Below are 21,399 nucleotides of genomic sequence, written 5' to 3' on the forward strand. Positions count from 1 at the left end.
CCAAGATTAGCCATCATACTGTGTATCACAGGGACCTGAGTTTGATCCCCAGGACCCACATAAAAGTCAGGCAAGCTGGTATACACTTTTAATCCTAAGCCTGGGGAGGCAGCAGAAACAGGAAGATTCCTTGAGCTCCCTGGTTAGTCAACCTGTCTTAAAGAACAATGTTGACAGATCCTGAGGAACTGTACCCAACAGGGTTGACTTGTGGCCTCCACATGCTTAAGCACACAGGTGAAGCTATGCTTTCACACACACACACACACACACACACACACACACACACACACACACACATAGACACAGACACAGGCACAGACACATAGACACACACACAGACACAGACACACACACAGATATACACACACAGACACACACACATAGATACATACACAGACACACACACACATAGACACACACACACATAGACACAGACACAGGCACAGACACATAGACACACACACAGACACACACAGATATACACACATATAGACACACACACATAGATACATAGACAGACACACACACACAGACACACACACATAGACATACACACACAGACACACATACATAGATACATACACAGACACACATACACATAGACACACACACACATAGACACAGACACAGGCACAGACACATAGACACACACACAGACACACACAGACACACACACAGATATACACACACACACACACACATAGATACATACATAGACACACACATACATAGACACACACACACACACACACTCACAACTCAACAGTCTTGATTCAGTTATATTGTCAGAATATTTTTTTTTATACTGTTGAAACTGCCTTACTCTCTGGAGGTCAGAACTCTGTATATCCCTTTGTGGGGAGAAGGATTCTAGGTCCCCTTGTCACTGAGAGAAGGAACCAGGGAGCTGAGGGCTTGAACCTATGTTAGCACCCCATGGATAGTCCTCACAGCCAACTTCTACAAGTTGTATCAAAGCCTGTTTCCAGTACTTTATACCAGCCATTTAGTTCTAACAATTCCCTGAGTATATACTTCTATTCCCATCTTGCAGAGAAGCAACGTTCTGTTCAGTAGTGTATACTGAGTCACTGGAGAAAGGACGGAGACTTTTGTCTTGTAGGATAATATGGTGAATACCATTTCATAGGTTCATCCATGTGGTGTACATTAGAAACCTTCTGTTCAGGGATGGCAAGAAGGCTCAATGGATCACAACATAATGAACGGAGTTCAACCCTGGGACCCAGATGCTGGAAGAAGAGAAACAACACCTGCGAGTTGTTCTCTGACCTCCACACACATGCGCCTATCCATGTAAATAGAACACATTCTTTTGGTAATCTCTTATGCTGAGGTCTGAAGGACGTTTGTGTCAGCAGTATCAGGAAAGCTTGCTCTGTGTTCCACACTGAGACTCCTGCCAGAGGTGTGAATGCTCAGGAAATGAAGACAGCTTCTGAGCCTGCTTGTCCTGACTTTTCTGCCTTGAAAGCCTCATGGCTGCCAGGATTATGTTCGCAAAGTCATTCCGGCACAGTGCTGTGCTGTGGATACAGACTCTCTGGATCGTACTCATCTCGGTGTGTGTCCGACATAGTGGATGTGATTGTGGGTCAGATGTGCGCAGCTCCTGAGTCTTTCTGGAGTGGGGGAAAGACACAAAGTCAGCAGGAGGTGGGGCTACAATGGACAGGGCTGGGCAGGAGACAAGACCCCTCCATCTTCCAGAGCACTGTGATGGCTGATGGTGTGTGTACGGAACCTAAAGGTGCTTCAGATTTCTACTCATGAACTTGATGAGGCCTCAGAGTCAGTCTCTCTCTCTCTCTCTCTCTCTCTCTCTCTCTCTCTCTCTCTCTCTCTCTCTCTCTCTCTCTCTCCTGTTTCCTACATCCTGGTCATCACATGTATCCAATGCTTTCTCTTCTCCTATGGGCTACCTTTTTGCTTGCCCAAGGACTAAATGAACTGCCAAGCAGGCAGCTGTGGGCCCTAAAAGTAAACAGACCTGATGCGCAGTGTGTGAGTCCAGGAGCACATGATAAGCACGGGTCTTAATTTCCATTCAGGCCATGATGAAGTGTGAGTGAAGGTCCTGTGATGATCCTGATGGACAACCAGCACCCAGGGATAGGTGTGTTTCCTTTGCCTTTGTGCTTGCTGGTACCGCCCACCTCTCCTCTCCACAGGGTCTTGGCAATGCCTATGTTTGACAGTAACACCAAGTCCAGACCATTTGCCCAGCCAAGGGTAGAGCATGTTTGCTTTCTCTTTCCCTCCTTAGAACTTTGCACATGTAAACAAGAGTTTCTATGAAATGAGAAACCGTAGACCAGCATTTACCAGTCACGTGGATCAGTTGTTTTCACGAGGCCTGTGTGTTGTAATCTTGAACAAATCATAGGTTGACATTACCTGCTTTAAAATCCTGTTTTCATTAATGAACACGGACATTTCCTCACTGTCCTGAGTTTGTCCAGTTTTGTGAGAGTCCACGGGAGCCTGAAAAAAAAAATTTACTAGAAAAGCTAATGGTTAACCATAATTGCTTCAAAAGAACATACAAATCTTTGTTTCTCTCAAACGGGGGGGGGGGGACTCCATCGGAAACAATGGAGATTGTAAAAACACTGTCTTTCATTGTTCTCTTCAGTTACAGTAAATGTGAGTCTCTCCAAACAAGTTTACCACACGCAGGTAGGAAATCCCATGTGCAGCCTCTATACCAATGTGTAAGGACTATGAGTGTAACCAAGACAACCACTAGCGTGTGGAGAGCCTTATCTTTCTCAGTGGTCATCGCTGTCAAAAGAGCCATTGAAACCTGCTCGGCACCAGTGAGTGGCATGAACACAGCAAAGGGCCTGTAGGCTGAAGCCACTCATCTGGGACCGTCTCAGCTTAGCTTCCCTTCTTTGGCCCCAAGCTACGTGAAAGAACACTACACAGAAACCAGTGTTTGAAATTGGCTAAGTGAACTCAACTAGAGCAAAAATGGGAATGACTCAGGAATAGAAACTCTATCATTTAGTACCTGTTATTACTAGGCAAATGTGCTTACAACTTTACACGTGTTTTTGTGTGATAATCTTTTACATCTGTGCATGTGCATGCATGTTTCTGTGCATACACATTTGTGTACATGAGCATATGTGTGAGCACATGCCCATGTGTATAGACTTGACATAGGGTGTCTTCCTCAATTGCTCCTCAACCCAAACTTTTTGGGACAAGACCTCTTACTGAATCTGGAGCTTGCTGGTTGGCTAGCGTGTCTGACCAGTGAGCTCCAGAGATCGTCCTTCCCCAACACAGGACAACAGATACAAGCCACCGCGCTGGGCTTATAAAGAAGGTTCCTGGGATCCACATGCTTATGACGTACAGCGAGAACTCGACTGACTGAGCCATTTCCCCAGCCCTCATTCAGTCTTAGCACCCACACAGAGCACCAAAACTTACATTTCACACATAAATGCAAAGGGGCCATTTTCTTTCTACTTTTTATAAATAGGAGCCGAATCTAAAGAGCTGTCTTTAAAATATTTACTTTTTGTGTAGCAGTAGTAATTGTTAATGATTGTTTGCTTACTTAACAGAAAACTGCTCAGTTCTTTAGAAACTGTTAGGGTAAGAAGGAAGACACAGCTCCATTGAGGTGTGTGTGTATGTGTGTGTGTGTGTGTGTAGTGAGTGGTTGATAGAGAGGGCCACACAGAGTGTGGGAGACTCATTCTTTGCCAAATCAAGAGCCACCAATTGTTAATGTCTGGGATTTTGTTCCCAAGTGCTGACATTTATTTTTGAATGCGCCAATTGCTTTTAATGAAATGACCAAAGAGCTTAACCGAGTCATTAAGTTTACAGAATTCGGGAACACTGGGTGTTTCTGTGCCATGCAGAGGACAATCTTGTATGTACTTCAGACGCCACCCATCTTGATATTTTTAAAAATGTTTTCCTTTCTTTTTGAGATTATAATGCAATTACATCACTTCCTCTTGCCTTTCTTTTCTTCAGACTCTCCCATGTGAGTCCACTCACCTGCTTTCAAAGGTATGGCCTCTTTTCTTTAATTGGTGTGTGTGTGTGTGTGTGTGTGTGTGTGTGTGTGTGTGTGTGTGTGGTATGGGTGTGGTGTGTGTGTGTAAGGGTGTGTGTGTATGTGTATGTATGTGTGTGTGTATGGGTGTATGTGTGAGTGTATGGGTGTGTGTGTGAGTGTATTTATGTGTGTGTATGGGTGTATGTGTGAGTGTGTGTATATATATATGTGCATGTATATGTATGTGTGTGTATATTTATGTGTGTGTATATATGTGTGTGTATGTGTGTGTGTATGTATGTGTGTATGGGTATATGAGTGTGTATGGGTGTATGTGTGTGTGGGGGGTGTATATGTGTGTATGGGTGCATGTGTTTGTGTGTGTGTGTGTGTGTGTGTGTGTGTGTGTGTGTGTCAATATACTGCTCAGTCAGCATAATGCTACTTATATGTATGTGTTTTCAGAGCTGACCATTTGATGCTGGATAACCAGTTGGTGTGTTCTTCCCTGGGGAAGATCATTTCTTCTACTCTCAGCTTTCCCTAGCTTCTTTATCTAGGGATGAGGCCTCATGATTGTCTCCTTCTTGTGTGGTTTTTTAATTGGATATTTTCTTTATTTACATTTCCAATGTTATCTCCTTTCCAGGTCCCCCTCTGAGAACCCTGTATCCCACCCACTTTCCCTTTGCTTCTATGAGGGTGCTCCCATTCCCTCCCACTCCCTTCTCCCTCCCTGTCCCGGCATTCCCTACACTGGGCAATGAGCCTTCACAGGACCAAGGGCCTCTCCTCCCATTGATGTTGGACAAGGCCATCTCGGCTACATATGTGGCTGGAGCCATGGTTGTTTCAAGTGTACTTTTTGATTTAGTCTCTGGAAGTTATGGGGGGGGGGTGGTTGGCTGGTATTGTTTTTCCTATGGATTGCAAACCCTTTCATCTCCTTCAGTCCTTTCTCTAGCTCCTTCATTGGGGACCCCATGCTCAGTTCAATGGTTGGCTGTGAGCATCCACCTCTGTATTTGTCAGGCTCTGGCAGAGCCTCTCAGGAGACAGCTATATTAGGCTCCTGTCACCAAGCACTTCTTGGCATCTGCAGTAGTGTCTGGGTTTGATGTTTGTATATGGGATGGATCCCCAAGTGGGGCAGTCTCTGGATGGCCTTTTTTCAGTCACTGCTCCACACTTTGTCTCCATGTTTAAAATGTCTGTTGATATCCTCTTGTTTCATTTGGGTTTTGGTTGCCTTGGAGCTTGCCAATAGGGTAGACCAGCTAGCTCGTGAGGCCTAGGGACCACTTACCTCTTCCTCGTCAGCACTGGGATTACAAGCCTTCACCAACATGTCCAGCTCCTTTTAAAGCTTTGAACTCCAGTCTTTATGCTTAACATGCAAGAACTTTACTGACTGAGCCATTTCCCCAGGGCCTCATTCAGAACTTTGAATTCAACTGCATGCAATTTACTTGTAACCAGCGATTGAGTTCAGTTCTATTCTAATAGTAGAAAAATCATTCACAGGAAACAGTTTAAACCCAAAAGAAGATATACCCTGTGAAATTGTTCTAATCACTACAGCTGATGAAAACAACTCTAGAAATCTGTGATTGGGTAAGTGTGGATTGTACAATTTAAAGGGGGTTTTCAAGTTGGGAAATTTCCCCATTCGACAAATGTCTTAGTCCATCTGAGCTTCTGTACCAAGAATTTGGCATGGTGGGAGGGTTATAAACATGAGAGGTTTAGTTCTTGTGGTATCTGAGGCTGCAAAAACGCAAGCAGATTCAGTATCTGGTGAAGGTCCTTGAACTGGGTGTCTCTGTACGAACCTGTTTTCTGGCCAATGACTGATGTCCTTTTGATATATTTACATGTGGCAGAAAGAATGAATGACTGCCCATCAGCCTCTTTCATAAGGACACTAATCCTATGGACGAGGGCTTCTCTCTTAAGACTATTACAAGTTCCTACCTTAGGTTAGGATTTCTACATGTGAAAGTCAGGGGCATAAAAGCATCTAAATCATAGAGCTAAGTGAAAAAATATTTTTTCCCTAGCCAGGCAGCATGTGAATGGATGGAACTACCTGGAGGAGAACTTAGGGGTTAGGTGAGTTTGATTATCCATATTCTTTTCTTTTTTTTTTAATTTGAAAATAAATCATTTTGGGGAGAATAGAGTGATGATGATGATGGTGATGATGGTGAGAATGGTGGTGATGATGGTGATGATGGTGGTGATGATGGTGATGATGGTGGTGATGGTGGTGATGATGGTGAGAATGGTGGTGATGATGGTGATGATGGTCATGGTGATGATGGTGGTGGTGATGATGGTGATGATGATGGTGATGGTGGTGATGATGGTGAGAATGGTGGTGATGATGGTGATGATGATGGTGATGATGGTGGTGATGATGATGATGGTGGTGATGATGGTGAGAATGGTGGTGATGATGGTGGTGATGGTGATGATGATGGTGATGGTGGTGATGATGGTGAGAATGGTGATGATGATGGTGATGATGATGGTGATGGTGATGATGATGGTGATGATGATGGTGGTGATAATGATGATGGTGGTGATAATGGTGATGGTGATGATGGTGGTGATGATGATGATGGTGGTAATGATGGTGATGATGATGGTGGTGATGATGGTGATGGTGGTGATGGTGACGATGATGATGGTGGTGATGATGGTGATGGTGGTGATGGTGATGATGGTGATGATGATGGTGGTGATGATGGTGATGATGGTGATGGTGGTGATGGTGATGGTCATGGTAATGATGATGGTGATGATGATGGTGATGATGATGATGATGATGATACAACCAAGAAATGAGAGGGCAACATCTTTGCACACTCAACACACAAATCTTACATTTCAGTGTCAGCATTATGGTGCCTCAGTTTCTTCAGGATGCAGCTTATGACCATAGCTCAAGAGGTGCTGGATCTTGCTGAGAAGTGCAAGCGTCTCAGACTACATGAGTTGCCCTCGGAGTGCGCTCATCAGCTGGTAGGTGGATCAGGTGCTGTTGCTTTGTCCCCTGTCTGAGCAAACAAAAGGTGTCATTATAACAGAACTGGTTGAATAATTAGGCAGGACATTGCAAAGCAAGAGTATGCATATGAACCACACGCCAGATATAATATCTGTAGACTTCTAAATCCACATGTAACCCAGTTCTCTCTGGAAGTCCAGGTTCTGAGGGTCAAGCACTCGAGAGAATGAATCAATGCGTCACAGCTCTGAAGAGCAACAAGCTTATTGATATTAATCTGTCTGCCAGAGTCACCAAAATGCTGCTGTTTAACATCTTCCTAAGAAGAGATTTAATTTAAAGTTAATTAAAGAAGTATCATTAAGAATGTGAAAAAGAAACAAATATTTTTTACAGAAAATTAGGAGTATTATTATTGCTTCATAAAATAGGAATTCCTTGGAGACATATTTTTACTTTTTTAATTGAGTGTGTGTGTGTGTGTGTGTGTGTGTGTGTCTGTGTTCAGCTTGTGGAAATTAGTTCTCTCATTTAACTATGTGGGTCCCAGGGATTGAACTCAGGTCGACAGACTTAGCAGCAAGTGCCTTTAACCATTGGGCCTTCTCATACCCACCCCCAGAAGCTCTTAATTAAAACCAACATTCTCTTAGGATACAGAGTTTCAGGATCAGATTATTTTCATGCTAAATAATGTAACCTATTCATGAGGAGTAACTTTTCCTCTTTCTTGGTGGAGTTTCCTGCTTCATCTCTTGGGCTAATGCCTGTGCGTATCCTGTGCTATGCTCTGAGCAATGAAGGGATGTCATGGGTCTACATTTTGGATGAAAGTTCTGCCAGTGGTTGTATTGGTTCTTAGAACAATCCTCTTTCAAAAATTCCCATTTCAAAGATGACTTTTTCTGTATTTATTTCTCATGTAGGAAACACACTTGCCAGCCGAGGTTTACCAAACTCCACGTGTTCCCTGCCACCTGAAAACATTTGAAAACATTGAAATGATTCCATTTCCAGTTGTGAGGCTGACAGTAAGCACACACTGACTCAAAGTTCAATTCTTAAAATACGTTCCCATGGAAACAAAACTAAAAACGACTAGGAAATAAACCAAATTAGCAGCTTTTTTTTTTTTTTTTTTTTTTTTTTTTTGATGGACTGTTCCCTTGTTAGAAATATATTACCCTGGGTATTCTGGATTATATCTAGTTATTTTTCAGAAGCTTTTCAATCATTTGTGAATGAAACAGTGCCATAGGAAAGGGAAAATGGTAAATTCTCTGTGATCAACAAGGAGCAGGTATGAATCTAGACTTTAATACCCAAGAGGGGCTGGAGAGATGGCTCAGTAAAGACTGCTAACTCTGACAGCCCGTGTTAGGGGCTGGAGAGATGGCTCAGTAAAGACTGCTAACTCTGACAGCCCGTGTTAGGGGCTGGAGAGATGGCTCAGTAAAGACTGCTAACTCTGACAGCCCGTGTTGGGGCTGGAGAGATGGCTCAGTAAAGACTGCTAACTCTGACAGCCCGTGTTAGGGGCTGGAGAGATGGCTCAGTAAAGACTGCTAACTCTGACAGCCCGTGTTAGGGGCTGGAGAGATGGCTCAGTAAAGACTGCTAACTCTGACAGCCCGTGTTAGGGGCTGGAGAGATGGCTCAGTAAAGACTGCTAACTCTGACAGCCCGTGTTAGAGGACGGGAGTGGGGAAAAGGGGATACATTTGAAATGTAAATACAGGAAATACCACCCCCCAAAAGAGACCTCATCTGAGAACTAAGATGGACAGTGATTGAGAAAGATACTCAGCCTTGGCCTCTGCCTTTGCACATGTGTGTGCACACACTTACAGGCATGCTCACAGATGTATACACAATGTACACTGAATAAACAAAAAAATTTAAAAATATACCTGTACACATGGAATAAATCAACAAATAAACTTGAAGTCTCTGTGTCCAGAGGTTATTAGATCCAACGCTCAGCATAGCATGCCCAGTTTAACTTTCCCACGGTGAGGATTGTTACTGAGTCTTCTCACTTCCCCTGTCTCCCTTCAATAGATGGCTACCTTCCTCACACACGTTTGCAATAACCATGGACGGGTGGCTAACCACGTGTTCGCTGGCTGTTGTAAGATGAAAACTGCAGCGAGACTCAAGTGCTTCCTGTCCTACAAGAAAGACGAGGCAGACAACCGGGATACGCCCTGATTCCAAGGCCTGAAGTGATGTGTGAGCTGGCTAAGAATAACCATGTGTCCCCAAGGGCGAAAGAATACTTCTTACAAAGGATATTCTCCAGTTTTTAAGACAGACCCTTTTGCACATAAAATGCTCTGAAAGCAACATTTTATCATATAGAATTAAAATGGAAAATTGAGCAATGATTCCCACCCCTTCTAAAATGGATGCCAACGGATCTCCTCTTCGATAAGTAAGGCCTGGAGGTGTCTGCTGTGGATGGGGAGAAATGACTAGGCCCTGTATTGGGCTTGCCTCTCTGACTAGAAAGAGCAGTAGACAGCAGTGTTCAGTGTTGCCATGACAAACAATGTTAGTGCTAAACAAACACCGGGGTGAACACAGCACCTGGGAAAGTAAGAAAAGAGACCAGGCGGCTCCGTACCAAACAGCCAACCTGAATGAGTAAGAAGACAGACAAGGCTCTGGGAAGATGGCAAAACCACTCTAGGCAGGCTCTTGCTGACTCCCACAAAGCCCACCTGTCCCCTGTGAGGAACACAGAGGGTGTCCCGTCCTTGCCCCTCATGAACTTCCTAGCACATGGAGAGATACACTTCATACATGTTTTGCATCTAAAGCATCAGATTGTAAAGGGTTTAAACTGGAGCTAAGACTGGCTTCTGAGCAGTGGCTACCTGTTCAGGAAGGAGGCCATCCTGGGCCACCCTAGCGATGACCCAAGGGAGGAGAAATGGTGGACTAAGATGTCAATCCAGATTCTAGGGCTGTGCTTTGCCTGTGCTGCTTGGCTTGGTCCTCCTGTCCTGTGGACGGATGTTTGTGCTTCTGTATCCTTGCATGCTGACATAGCTGTGCTGACGAATTATTGTTCCAGTGAGTGTGAGCTCATCTTCTTTGGAAACATAAGAATCAAGATTGCTTCAGCGTTTGTGTTATGAGGGAATTCAGAAGGCACCATATCCATCTCTCCATGTACAACAAAGGGTCCAGTTGACGAGGCTAACCTAGGGAAGCCATAGAGCACTGGGGATAGAGGTCAGTAACGGGCCTGGTCCTAGTGAGGTGCATCAATAGACAGCAGACAGAGCATCTGTCGTTTGAGCCAAGAAACAGCAATAACTGCAGATTAAACAGAGGTGAATTTCCAGGTAAAAATGGACTGTGTAATCCCAGGGTGAATGATGGTACTGTGGTATTATCAATATCACAGTCTGAAATCCTGATTAGCATGGACTTGCATTGCTGAGAGTCAAGTGCTAACAAGTAGTTAGGGTTCAGAGCCAGGAAAGGACGAGGGGACATGACAGTGGCTCTCAGGGAATCCAGCTAGGGTCCATATTGCTTGAGTCAGACACAGACATGGGGACTAGCTCTTGCTGCTGGGTGTGGAGCCTGGGTGTAATCTGATGACAGATTACACACATGCTAGTCCAGAGCAGGGGCAGTGGGGGAGACTGCAGGACAACCCGTTCAATTCACGCTTATGGGACAGAGCTGACCTCAGAAGGTTCTGAGTGTCATGAAAGAATTGTATGGCTCTAGACTAGGGGGCCGAGTGTCACACAAGTCCCAAAATGCCTGGCATTAAGGACAAAATATAAGCATAGCTACTGGTGTGTTCAGGGTTCTGAGCATGCTGGTGCTTATCACAGGCTTCAGACAGCCCCAGAGCATCCCCACTGCAGACGAGGCACACCGAATTTATTTTCTAATTGAAAAGTTACTGGGTGAGAGTGTGTATATGTATGTGTATATGTGTGTGTATGTATGTGTATGTGCGTGTATGTATATATGTGTGTATGTGTGTGTATTTTTATGTGTGTGTATGTGTTTACATGTGTGTATGTTATGTGTGTATGTGTGTGCATGTATATGTGTGCATGTATGTGTGTATATCTGTGTATGTGTGTGTATGTGTGTGTGTATGTATATGTGTTTGTGTGTCTGAAAGGATAATTTTGTGGGATCATTTTCTCCTCTTCCCTTGACATGAAACTCACCTGTCCAACTGGCCACCAGCTGGAACTGAGCCATCCTGTTAACAGGTTGATCCCTATGACTGTTCACTGGCCTGACTTGAAGACCTGGCCTTCTCCTGTTAGCTCTTCCCTTCCCGACAACTGCAACTTTGAATTTCTTCTTTTGGTTTCCCTCCGTACTTGGCTATTTTGACATCTGGAGGCTCTGGGTTTTTTTGTTTGTTTTTCCCAGCTCAGCACAAATCCTGATGATTCTTCTCTAATGACTAACTGGATCTCAGATGCTCTGCCTTGGGTTACAGCATCAGGAACATGTGTTTATGAAAACAAGATGACTGAGGGTTTTGTAGAGAAATAAATGGTCAAGCCTAGAAGCAAGGCGAAGTATGCCCAGCCATCTTTCATTGGTCAAAGCTGCCAACCTCAGTACCAGAGTTGGGGAAGTAGCGCTCCTCGATACCCAGGAAAAGGACATGGATTCGTGTGAACACTCGAGTTTTGGTCTATAGTGTCCACCTGTGCAGGGTGCATATTCATCTTATACATGAGTCTGGTTTTTTGATGTGCTCTACGGGCAAATGTGAGGAGACATGATTTCAGAGAACTTAGTAACATGCAGAAGTACGGAATGGCAGGTCTCCGTGGACAACGGCACTGACTGTGCCAGCCTAGAAAGAACTTCCGGATGCTGGAAGAGACTTCTGACCACCATCCTGCGTACCAGTGCAGCTTAGACTTGAAACTTCCCACATGCCTGTCTCCCTGAGGAACTGGAGAGATCTAATTACCCCTCATGTTTAACCCACTGAACACAGCCTCTCCATGCACACCTGGAGAATGATCCTGGTGATTTGTTCACAGTGAACATCTGGTGCTTTTAGGCAAAATTCTACCAAATCTCAATCCCTGGAATTTCCAGAAGTCTCAGACAGGCTCAGAATGAACAGATACTATGTGTTTGAAATGATGTTGGTGTGTGAGCCTCAACGGGAAAGCTCACCTTTGCGCTTGTCGAACCACAGGTACAGCTACGAAGTTTCTAGAAGACATCCATTCTTATATGGACCCACTATTTTGGCCATGTCTGCTTGCTACGAAACAGCTGTTTGGTCATGTTGTCAAGGAGAAAATGAAACAGTGCCTGCGGACGACGGTATTGTATACGTAGCTCGGTTGTTTAAGACGTTGTGGTAGAACTGGTGGATTGCAGAGAAACAGTGTGACATCACCCTGCAGTGTGCCAGAGATGCAGAGATGCTCTTCTCTGGACCTAGTATATGGAGTGCATTTTTTAAAAAGAAAAGTCTTGCAATATGAGAAGCATGACAGTTTTGAAAATAAACATTTAATCATTCCAGACACTGTTGCTACTTAATTAAACAATCCAAAATTCAAAAATGTGAAAAATGATTATTTTATTCCCATTAGCATCTGTGAATCAGGATCTCGGGAAGTAACTCACCTGGGGTTTTCTGGTTCATAAACTTTCATGTAATTTTAATAAGATAACATCTGGATCTAGGATTCAGGAGGGGCTGGAGTCCCCAGGCATTAGCACACCATCTTGTCTCTTAGTGTACAATCTCAAGTACATACTTGTAGTATTCTTGCCTGGGTTACTTTGGGCTGTTTCACAGCATGGTGGCCAGGGGGCAACTGGATTATTTACACGTAGCCAAAAGCTTCAGGAAGGAATCTTCTCTTAGACAAAGATGAGGATGTGTAGCCATTTGTAATCTTGCCTCAAGTGATTTCTACCAGGTTCTCCTGTTTGAAACACTGTAAGATCTCACTTCTTGTAGAGGTCTGGTACAAGACCTCACTTCTTGTAGAGGTCCGTACAAGACCTCACTTCTTGTAGAGGTCCATACAAGACCTCACTTCTTGCTGGGACAACAACCAGTCCCTTCTCAGAAAAACATGAACAGGAGATAGTCTTTTGACCATCACTGGATAGATGCAAACCAGTGGTTCGTTGTGTGTGTGTGTGTGTATGTGTGTGTGTGTGTGTGTGTGTGTGTGTGTGTGTGATGGTGTGGTGCTCAGGGGCCACCAGGCAGATTTCTACATGTCATGCCAAAAACTAATGAATATTTGATAATGATTGTGGTAAATAATTCAAGGCTAAGTAAGGCTGATTTTGTCTTGATGTCTTTAATGTTCTGAGTAAGAAACCATTCAATTTTCTCTAAAATTCATAGAACTTTATCTCTTTCTTCTACCTAGTTATTTCTTGTGTATTAAAGATAAGGGTATCTGAAGGGATCCTGCCATAGGCTAAGAACTCTGTGATTACATTATTCTCCTTCAAAGCTGTTTCTTTGTGTCCCTGGCCTCCCATTATTATCCTGGTGGATTCTGGTTCCTTTGGAAGCAGATTCTCAGTTTCTAAGCAGGCGGCCATTTCTCTTTCCTCTTGGTTTCACTTTAATTAAAGCCTGAAAGCCAATGGTTATATACTGATGTCTGTCTCAGTGTCTAGCATTTCAGAATAAAATACAAATAAGTTTTCCCATTTTCCCAGGGCCTCTGAGGCTTCATCATGCTCTGAGCGCAGGCACAGTTAATATGCAGTAGAATTGATTATGTAATTTTCTCCAAGGACAGAAAAGAGGCACTTAGCACAGACACCGCAGCAACACCATGAGTGTCGCAATGGGAAGACCCCTTGTCTGGATCATTGGACCTGCTGACGTTAACACTACAGGAGCTATGTTGCACAGGTAGGAAAAATTCCCAGTGAAGAAACTGAACGTGGAGAAAACATTGTGACTTGTATGTCATCCTTTTCAGGAGAAATCTAGGGTTAAAGAGAAGAAGCATTTGGAGGCAAAAGAAGTTAACGTGCGCTGCAGAATCGAAGCATCTCTTTCAGCTGAGTGGTTCGAGACACGTCCAGGATAAAATGGTTAACGGCTGGACAGAAGGAGGCACAGCCGTTGAGTAGTTTTTGAGCCTCTTCTGGTGGCCCTCCAGGCATTACTTTGGTTATGAAGCCTTGCGACAAGTGATTTCTGGGGAAGAGTGGGGTGTCATTTCTGCAAAAGCCTTGCCATGTGATTTCTGTGCAGTTATCCCCCCTAAAGTCAGTAGGTCGAAGATGTTCAAATGCCGAGGACATCAACAATTTCTAATTTTCTTTCTTTTCCCATGGTGCTGTTAATTTTCCATTACAAAGACATTTCTTTAATGAGTTGTTTTCCATTTGCAGATAGAGCCCATCAGAAAATATATCAGTGGAATATCAGAGAGGCATCATCATTTATGTGAAATTGGCTCCAAATTCAACGCAAAAGTAGCAAGTGTGGTGTGAGTCTCCTGCCTGGATCTGTGTGCTCTGCTGCTATGTTGTCTGCTTTGACCAAACTATCTCGAAAAGTCATTTACTTGTTTGTCAATATAACCCCGGAATCCTTCTGCCTTAGTTTGGGTTCCCATGGCTATGAAGAGACACCATGACCTAGGCAAGTCTCATAAAAAACAACAATTAGTTGGGGCTGGCTTACAGGTTCAGAGATTCAGTCCATTATCATCCTGGCAGAATCCAGGCAAACATGGTGCAGGAGGAGCTGAGAGTTCTACATCTTCATCCAAAGGAAGCCGGGAGCAGAGCTCCTACCAGTCTAGGAGGAAGGTCTCAAAGCCCACCCTATAGTGACACACCTACTCCAACAAGGCCACACCTCCTAATAGTGTCAGTCTCAGGGCCAAAACTAGACAAACCATCAAATCTTTCTATATTTATGCTTTGCATCTGTGCAAACATGGCACAAGAGCTGTGTATGAAACCATGTGGTCCTCAGCTGCTCCCAGTACCTCCTCCACTAATTTATCTCATCTGTGCAAATCCCTCAGTGCTTGAGAGATTTTTGGCTTTAAGGCATTAAGGACTTAACACTGGAGTGATAAGATGTATTCTGTTCTTGCAGAGGACCTAAGTTAGGTTTCCAATAGCCACACTGAATGGGTCATAACAGCTCTGGGGGAACTGCTGCGCTCTTCTGGACTCCTTGGGTACCTGCACTCACACATGCACATTTTTATACACAGGCACACACATCCATATCCTTATAAATAAAAGGTAAGTTTAAAGAGAAGAGTTTGGGAGTTTGGCTGGCTTGGCCCCACATTGTAATTCTATCATTTGAGAGGTAGAGACAGGAGGATTAGGAGTTCAAGGTCATCTTGAGCTACATAGTGTGTTTAAGGCCAACTTGGGTTATAGGGGGTGGTGCTGCCGCTGCTGCTGCTGCTGCTGCTGCTGCTGATGATGATGATGATGATGATGACGATGACAATACAGAGACTAGCTGAGTCTCCCTTTATAGTAAAGAACAGAGAAATAAATACCCTCCTTTCTCTTGGAACTAAGGGATGGCCTTAATACCTTTTCTTCATGTATCTTCCCAAGTGAGTGACAACATCAGGGTTCCTGAAGGGCAGGGCTATTTCATTTCCAGAGACACCCCAGAGGCTTGACAATGGGCACAAAAGAGCCCTGTGGGCCCCGTGACCCTGCGCCTCATTGTTCTCTGGGAGAAGGCCGTATTCCTAAGGCTACCAACGTGCATGTTTCAATGTCTCAGCAACTCGGCTTCTTTACACAATGAGAATGACCGGATTTCATCTGACTGAGATCTGATCTTTGTGTGGGTCTTCGCATCAGCACCAAAGCGCTAGAAAACACATCCCAGTACTTACATAGACACTTTTGGTTCCTTAAAGTGGAAATTCAAAATATGGAAGAAAAGGATAGAGGAGATGTTTTAATTACATTATAATCCCCGAAAGAAAATAATCACTAAAAAACCAGAGTGCTGTGTTCATTCTAAAATAAAAATAATGTTTCAATATTTTTAATTTTCTTTACAGAGAATTGATTCTACTCACTAAAAAGCAACCTAGAGCTAATTTTTCTGAAATCGCCAAATTGACCATGGATGTTAAAAATCTGCATGAGACCTGTTGTGAAGGGAATACATTAGCATGTGCCCTGGGCAGGGTAAGACATCTCTTCTGTCTTGATAATGAAATTTTAAAATTAATTTGTTCTGTGGCAGTCTCATACACATAGAACACATACTGCCTGCTACCATCCTCTCCCATATTAACCTTTAAAGGATTAAGACACCTAAGCAACGATACACTTGTAAATAGTGAAACTAGAAAGGTAATGGGCACTTCTTTCTGTCAGTAGACAGACAAAACCAAAAATCAAAAATCACAGAAAGCCCTCACACGTAAACAGCGCGTACACCCAGCCAGATTTAGTTGTCTTGTCACAGACAAGCTTAAAGTAACTCTAAACTGTTCTGGATTTCCAGATGGTAGTGGGAATAGGGTAGTGGCTTGCCAAAGTCAGTTATCCATCCAAGGGGCTTCTGTTATGCTTAAGGGAGCTTTTGTTCTTCCGTTCTTAGGATGAACTTGGAACTTGGAACTTTGATACGTACAGTATGCACTGTCTTCTTATCTTTGCACAATCATTTTCTTTCTCTCTTTTCCTTTGTCACCAATGGATTTTTATTTTTATTTTTAAAGATCTATTTATTTTATGTCTGTGAGTACACTATGGTGGTCTTCAGACACACCAGAAGAGGCATCAGATCCCATTACAGATGGTTGTGAGTCACCATGTGGTTACTGGGAATTGAACTCAGGACCTCTGGAAGAGCAGTCAGTGCTCTAACCATTGAGCCATCTCTCCAGACCCTCAGGGATGGATCTTATAAATGAAAGTACTTGTCACACAAGTATGAGGACTGGCATTCTGATCTGCAGAGCTCATAACAAGCTGGATGTGATGGTACACATTTGTAATCCTTGTGTGTCTACAGGGAAAAGGGGGTGCCAGAGGCAGAAAACTTCTCAAATGCTCTCGGGTTGGTTAGTCCCTAGTCCCGCTAATATGGTGGCGTGCAACCAGAGAACCTGCTTCATACAAGATGGAAGGCTCAGGACAGGCAGTCAAGGTTGACCTCTGACCCCCACCTGTGCCCCGTGGCATTCATACAGCTGCATTCACAGCCACACTCACACACTCAAGTGTGCACATGCACGTGCTCACACACGCACGCACACTATATACAGCCATCAAAAAGACATAGTAAATGGCTGGAGAGATAGCTCAGTGGTTAAGAACACTCACTGCTCTTCCAGAGGTCCTGAGTTCAAATCCCAGCAACCACATGGTGGCTCACAACCATCTGTAATGAAAACTGATGCCCTCTTCTGGTGTGTCTGAAGACAGCTGCAGTGTGCTCATATACATAAAGTAATTATAAAAAAGCATAGTAAAAATATTTTTTACACTTAAACACTTTTTTGACTGTCATTATGGTGTACTTCGGGATTTTCTCCTTTAAGCTATAACAGTTTTATATGTGCATGTATGAATATATACATATATATGTATATAGTTTGGATAGTTCTTTATGCTCATTTCTAAAAATAATTAAATTTTTTTTTCTTTTAAAATTTCTAACACTGAAAAACTAGATTTATTTTATGTGCTTGTGGGTGTTTTCCCTGTATGTTCCGTGTATATGCAGCATTCAAGAGGGCCAGATGAGGGTCGGACCCCTGGGACTGGAGTTACAGATGATTGTTAGTTGCCAAGCGGGTGCTAGGAAAGGAATCCTGGGTCCCTGGAGGAGAGTGCTCTACCAGTGCGCGCTCCAGCCCCTTTGGCATTTTTCAAATAGGACTGAGGCTATGCATTATTTGAAGTATTTTGAGCTTCTTCATTGAACCTCGGGTTGAGGTGGAGACAGAAAACATATACTGCCTTTCCATTCCACATCTTCCAGTCTTAATGTCTTTCCAGCAAAGCCCCATTGCCTGTGAATTCTGTAATTTTAAACGCATCTGCTTTTCCAGATGCAAAGCCCATATTCACAGCACTTTCAGTGTTGTCCCTGGACTAACACATGCTTATGAGGTCCAACAAGGCTGGTCTGAATCCGGTTCAGCGCTCACACTGTAAACTAACGTTCTTTTTCTTACTCAACAGCAACCTTCTTGTTGGTAATTCTGATGCTCAAGGTTGTTCCAGATACAGCAATGTGCTGCTGTCCTAAGAAGATGGTACGCATCTTGTACAGAAAACGTGCAGATTAGATAATGAGTTTCTGTCCTACAGGGTTGTCTTGCTATTGGCTTTGAGTTCAACGGTTGAGAAAGCAACCGCTCCTCAAACAGCAAGAGACATGCACTGAGCAAAGCTGTATCTCGATTGGTTAGTGGATTGGTTAATGGTGTGGCTCAGGCGAGAGCGGCCTTGACTTTGAATGCACCAACTCAGTGTTTAGACTGGGGATCGACCGTTTACTTTGTCACAAATTTAATGGAATTCTTTTTCAAAACATCTCACTTACTAGCATTTTCTCAGTAAGGGAAACAGCTGTAGAGAGATAAAAACACCATCAGTTACCTACATGCTCCTTTTGTTATGTATTTAATCTCCTTCTTAATTAATTGGCTCTGGAAAAAAAAAAAAAGTGATGGTTTAGTTTATTGGTCTTCACCAAAACAAATTCTTGGACGTACTGGGTTTCTGCTTTTAATTATTTTTAACTATATTGATTCTCTTCTTAGCCCTGTCTGCTGCTTCCTGCCGCAGATGTTTTGGTTGTCTGCTTGGTGGCATTCCCATTCTGTTAAAATAACTGTGTTAATAACTATTTTATTTGAACAATAAGTTACCTTTTTTCCCCTTTCTGGTGCAGGGGGATTGACTTTAGGGTCTTGTATTCCCTAAGCTGCTGCTGCACCACTGATCAAAACTTCTAACCCCATCATTTTTTACATGCCATTTTCCACCATCCGTACCACCTTAATCTCTTTCCCTCTTGACTTCCGTACCGCACGCTGTGGCACTGCATGACCCCGAGCTCTGTCCACTGCTTCCGAGCCCTTATGATGTCTGACTGCACCAGACTGAGTCACAGCTCCATACGCCAGAGGAGTGTTGTTTATCCCCAACATTAATCTTGGACATTGTTGTAATTTAATATTCCCACGCCAATTGCTGGAACTCAGCAAGGTGTTCTCAGCTTCTCTGTCTCTGCAGCCCTGTGGGGACAATAATCTAAGGCTGTGTGGTCACTGCCACCATGCCCAGGCTCCAGTCTGACTCAGTTTTGTCTGACACTGAGAGCATCTACTCCATTATTGATAGATGATTCACTCATTTCCCACAGTCTTAGCAAGGATCGTTTTTAATCACCCATTTTGCAGACTAGAAAGTTGAGGCATGGGAGGTGAGGAAGTTCCCAAAATTGCAGTCAGGAGGTGGCAATCAAGGACGGTACTTGGCACTCCACCATAGCGGTAACTTGTTTCTCTGCAACACCAGATGGTGGAAAACCTTTCACCTTGTAACATCTAGGTCCTTCCAGTTTTGTCATCTTCTCCTCCATTTCCTTTTCTTCTGACCCTCTGAGATTCAGTATTCCAGGCATCTCTGTTCCCGTTCTCTGGCTGTGTGTGCACTGGCAGAGCTGAGGAGACACCCAGTAAGAACTCTCTTTTCTTCCTTCCTGTTTAATCCATCTCTGGTCATGCATTGTATTTCCTGCCGGTTTAAAACCCAGGTGGGACCACTTGTCTGAGTCGGGGTTAAAAGTTACTCAGGCCCTTTGAGTAACTCACATCTGTCTCTCGGGTTCCATCCTGCAGTACACGCGCATAATGTAAGGTATGTTCTCATCCCTCAGTGCCCAAAGTGAGGCAGCCGGGCCATAGTCCCTAGTAAAACTAACGCAGATGGTGTCAATCTGTTCTAATCTCTCAAGCGCTTTCTAACCCTGCCCATCTAGAGGGAATCCTTACAATAGCCCACAGGCAAAAGGAACCAGAGGGTACCTGTTGAGGTAATCTAGATTCCCAGGCCCCATGACAAAGGACACATGGTTAGAAATAGAAATGGACACCATTTATTAAGAACGGAGACAACTCCAGAGCATACGAGTTGGGTAGTGAGCTAAGGGGAAAGCATCCTCTCTACTCCCCCATTCCACCTTCTACCCCCACCTTCCACCTCTCCCACCTTCTACTCCTACCCCAAAGCATCAGGCCTGCAAGACATTTCCACATCACCGCCTCTCCCTCTTTTGCACCGTATGGACTTTTCCTTGGCACGCTCTGTTCACTAGATGAAGTCCAGGTGAAGAAAGACTTCCTGTTTGTCTTTGACAGCAGGTTTCTGTTAGGACAATCAAGTCCCTGTCTCTAATACAAGTTCTCCGGTGGCACTCTCATCCCAGTCACTTGTAATGCTAAAGGCAGTGCCACAGGGGGAGGTAACAAAAATGAACATCCTTCCTGGAACTGCTACCTGGGGGATATTCACCTCTCCTCCCTCACAGGGGGGACATGGGGCATGTGCTGAGCCACTGAGAGCACTCTAGCTCCCCAGAGAGCCAGCACACACGCGCGCAGGCACGCGCGCAGGCACGCGCGCAGGCACGCGAGGAGGCACGCAGGCACGCATGCGCGCAGGCACGCGTGGAAGCGCGCAAGCGCACGCGCAGGCACGCACGAAGGCAAGCACGCGCAGGCACGCAGGCACGCACGCGCGCAGGCAGGCACGCGCGCACGCGCACGCACAGGCACGCACGCGCAGGCACGCGCGCAGGCACGCACGCGCAGGCACGCAGGCACGCACGCAGGCGCGCACGCGCAGGCAGGCCCGCACGCAGGTACGCACGCGCATGCAACCTTTGGAGTCTCAAACTGCCCCATAATTAGCTTTTGCATGCCGTTCTCAGACTTTCAAGTTGATTATTCCCCAATTTTATCAGTTGTGGCTACTGCTGGGGGCACATCTCCCCGTGAGATCCTTACGGATGCTTGAAGCCATTCAGAAATCAACACCCACAGGAAATTCTTCAGTTTCTCTCTTGAGCAGCAAGCCTCATCTCTCTCCCATGAGCACAAGCTTCAGCGAATTCTACTTCCCTCTCTTAATCAAATCCTAGATCCTTTCTCTTCTGCCCTTCACTCCCTTTTGTTAAAAAAAAAAAAAAAAAAAAAATCAGTTCTGTCTTCCAGAAGCCCCGAGTCCAACCAAGTTAACCGATTTTCTCAATAACTTTCCTAACCATGCCCTGCTTTCTTACCTCTAAGATTTTATACACCTATGAGAACAA

The 21,399-nt window shown here is 44.4% G+C and overlaps 1 pseudogene across 1 annotated transcript in view; it reads left to right on the forward strand.

Moving 5' to 3' along the window:
• Positions 1-2,618: 2,618 nt before the first annotated feature.
• Positions 2,619-21,399, forward strand: part of LOC308416280 (alpha-fetoprotein-like) — a 39,036-nt pseudogene continuing 20,255 nt past the window's right edge. The window contains exons 1-7 of the transcript in view: positions 2,619-2,703; positions 6,112-6,163; positions 6,948-7,078; positions 9,126-9,321; positions 12,244-12,401; positions 14,460-14,557; positions 16,121-16,250. The product of the transcript in view is annotated as an alpha-fetoprotein-like (transcript). The remainder of the gene's footprint in view (positions 2,704-6,111; positions 6,164-6,947; positions 7,079-9,125; positions 9,322-12,243; positions 12,402-14,459; positions 14,558-16,120; positions 16,251-21,399) is intronic.

The sequence above is a fragment of the Micromys minutus genome, assembly GCF_963924665.1.
Source record: "Micromys minutus genome assembly, chromosome: 1".
Taxonomy (NCBI): Eukaryota; Metazoa; Chordata; class Mammalia; order Rodentia; family Muridae; genus Micromys; species Micromys minutus.